Below are 3,941 nucleotides of genomic sequence, written 5' to 3'. Positions count from 1 at the left end.
CTGTCCCTCAAACATAGGGAATAATGCAGCTTCACTATCCACTTTTACCTCTAAAACCAAATCCGGCCTAAAATTTACAGCCATCGCGCTAAACTGTACATATTTAATCCGTTTACTGAGCTGACGGCTAAATTCGTAGTTAAAATAATTCTCGTAGATAGTCTGTGTCTGTAAATCATCTAGTAAGCAGGCATTTGTTAATCACGTTCATCCATTCAATCTCTTGTTTACTGACCTATTAAGAACAATTTGGTCTTTGGAAAACAAACTACCCATCTTTTCATGCAGCTATTGGAAAGTGAGTCGGGAAAGTGTACATAGATAGACGGAAATATCAACCGACAATTTCATCATTAGGCTGTGATGTGCATCTTATTTACAGTTTTTAACCCTTCACATCCATTCCCTTACTCTTGAAATGTGATACACGAAAGCGGCGCAGAACAGGTGGGCAAAGACAGTGTTTCCTGACCGCAGACGACCGCTAAATTGCAAGCAACTATCAAGACAATTCATGCTTCATGGGGAGGTAGCTTGTTATGTAAATCGCTTACTTAAGCCACTCAACAGCATAAAGAAGAGAGACTGGTCCCGGGTCCAGACAGATGGAGTCCAGAACCGTAATGACAACAATCACACTGGCACTAGGAATGTTCGGCGAAGTGGTGAAATAGGCAGTTGCCAAAATGCCACAGGGCAGAAGAGAGGAGATTTGACTTCGCTTCTATACCTGTTTGAAGAGGAAGGGCTTTGCACATGCATTGCGATAAAAGCTTTTTCAAAATGAAGAATCACATTTGACACTAGATTAACGTAGAATACTGCGGTTATGAAAAAGTGGGCGAGACATCATTCTTCAGGGTGCCAGATATGTGGAGCACGAACCGTGAAATAGCCTTCGGTATGTCATGGATATCGCAGGCGTTGTAGCACTTTGAGAGCGATTCGATGCTAAAAGGTTAGAAAAACCACAGAATAAATTGCACACGAAATATCCAACTGTTCGCTTACTACTACTTACTCCGATGTGGTTGCAAAGCCAACAGAGGAAGGTGGGAGGGCCAGATGAAAAATTCAGAATGGATTCTTATGTGGCAGGAAGAAGGAGAGGACAGAGATGGGGTAAGTGAACTGTCCAACGAAGTTGGGATCGACACAGTCCCAGTGACTGGAAAGTGTCTGGCAAGTTGTCCACAATTGAGACGGAGCTCATGACTATGAATATCACAAGGACGGGAGTAATTCTAAAGTCAGACACCAATAAAACTAACTCAAAATAGCAAAAATTTAGGAGTTTTACTCCTTTCTGATGACCGTTAATTTGCTAGTTGACTCACAGAAGTAATTTCTGCATAAGAAGCATAACCACATTACCAAGCGAGGCAAAATCCCAAAAAAAAGAGATTTTTGCTTTACTGCATTGATGGCCAAACAGAAAGCGAGTGAACAGAAGAGAACACCTGAGAATCAAATAGGAGAGAATTATGACTTGATTCAACTCAGAAAGCATAATTCATTCCTCTGAGCTAAGGGTCATCAAAATGACTGAATAATAGTGGGAAAAAACAAGTAAATAAAGTCTTCATCCGAGAGTGTAGTAGAACCTACCGATTGCATTGATGCCGCTGAATTAGAGAGGTTAATTTCTACTGTTCACTCTTGGATGACCGAAATCAGTAGCAGCCTGTAAGAAGTGACTGTCATGTCAACAGGCCTGCTAATGGTTACTTATCACGCTTAGGAATAATGCAATAACGGCGGTCAAGAGTCTGGGGGCTAGGGGTTAGGAGTCAATGTTAGCTGATTACCTGAGAGAGGGTTAGGTTAGCAAGGTTGTGCAAGAAGAAGTTCCCAAAGTCAGGGGCACGTGGACGAGGTTTAACAATGCAGAAAAGTAAATTGGTAGGCCTTAAGCTTTTAAGGCACTCACAGTAGAAGGTCCCGGAAAATATAGGATATATTAATGACCTCATTTGCCGAGCTCTCATGCGGTCACGGCGCCGCACATGTTGCATCTTTGTTTTACAATGCTAAGAGCAAACAGGGCCACGGATCAATCAAGTAAGCAGTTAAATCTTACCTGTGATAATATTTAGCTACAATCTTTGGTAGAATGGTGAGTTGAAGAATGCAAAAGTCAGTTCACCGGAAGGCCTGAATGAATGGAAAAAAGACGGGTATGAGTGAATGCACGAGTAGTAGCCCTAAGGGATAATGAAATCACTTAGCCGTCTATCACATGATGGCTTGGGGGGAAAACAACCCGCCTCAAAGTTCTCTGTGCCTTGACCGAGATGGTGGATAGGCTGTCCCCCTTACAGAAAGAGATTTGGGTGCAGTTGAGTCATTAGGCGTTGACACACCTGGAATGACTGCTTGTGTTCACTACGCCTACGAAGCTGTATGGCATCCCATTGAAGGAGGCAGGAGACGGGATAAGTAAACCCGGTGCTAAATAAAAAGAACTTCTACTGCCTGATTGGTCTCCACCAAAGTGCACTATTCATGGGACGTGTAACGTTGTCAACATTTGCATTGTAGGGTGTCGATGCTGTGAAAAACTTGCCTAATTTACATATTGTTTGTTTTCGGTGGGTCCAAAAGTTGCAGTACAACTTTGCTGTGCATACAGCCAAGTGGTATGGTTGAAGGTGCTTGAAATGTACAAAAGAGAGGCCTGATGCGACAAATCGAGCATTTCTTGATAACACCTTGTCATGCCTTATCTCGCCTTGTTCAAATGGCAATTTACTGGATTATAGGGCTTTCCACCAGCACCATACTCCATTTGTTACTTCGCCTTCCATTAGGAGTGACGTAGTGACCAAAGGGCATTACTTCAGACAAAGCATCTTGGATGCCATTGAACAATTGCCGCTGCCCACGTTACTCACTATTTCCTGTGCACTGCTTTGCGATGTTACTTTGTGGAGTAGATGTGGTAATTCTATTATCCACATAGACGGGAAAGAGCTTCGTTGGTCTACACTACCAACAATTTACGGCGGCGTCAAATGTCGCCATAATACAGCTTGAGGAGCACTAAAACGCGATCGACCCATCACAAGGAGTAGCAAGATAGGCGTATTGCCTGATAAAGGATCTTTGATGTTGTTTGCTGTTTGGGCATCAACTCTGCTACAGCCAACAGCATTTCTAACAGCACTCCACTGGCAGATATTAAGCTCCTCACCTTATGATTACTTCCTCCCCATTCTCGCAAACAAACTGAACTAGCTACAACGGCTACTGGCAGAAGTGAACCAGTGAAACAAAGGCGCATTTATTAACTCCAAAGTTGCAAATGAACACCAAAACATAAGTGACTAAATAGATGGAAATTAAATAACACGCATTTCTGCAGAGGGATATTTCCTCCTCGCGCGAATGCATCAAGTATATCATCAGCTGAAAATCGTTCTTTCCAATTAAGATCTCATAGTCTTTAAATTTCTTCTCACTAGTCATCTCCCTTACTTCACTTACGATGACAGCCAGCTGGCAATATTTAGGTGGCACCTGGCTAACACTCAAACAAATTACTCAATTAGTTACCCAGTTTTGTTACACCTAACCCACATAGTATCATTGGTCACTATTATAAATATAGCCCTGCTACCTGTGACTGCTAATCCTTTTTGTGGTCAATTTATGAAACGTCAATGTGTAGAGTTGAGTCTAAACTTGGCAATGGTGTGCCATCTGAAGAACCACATAACACTCTTTGGGTTCTCTAAAGTAAATACGACTTGCTGGCACTTTTCTTTTCCCTGTCGGTTATCAGGGCGGTACCTTAACAACCCGGACGACTACGTAACTGGTCACAACAATCTTGCATTCCTTAGCATGCGATTAAACACATTTGTCTAGATGCAGATGAGTGAATGCTTGAAGTGGTAAATATTGTAAGGCATTAATGCTGAAAATGGTAAGTCAAACGT

Source organism: Echinococcus granulosus (assembly GCF_000524195.1).
Source record: "Echinococcus granulosus chromosome Unknown EG_S00327, whole genome shotgun sequence".
In the NCBI taxonomy this organism is placed as follows: domain Eukaryota; kingdom Metazoa; phylum Platyhelminthes; class Cestoda; order Cyclophyllidea; family Taeniidae; genus Echinococcus; species Echinococcus granulosus.
This window is presented reverse-complemented; position numbering follows the sequence as displayed.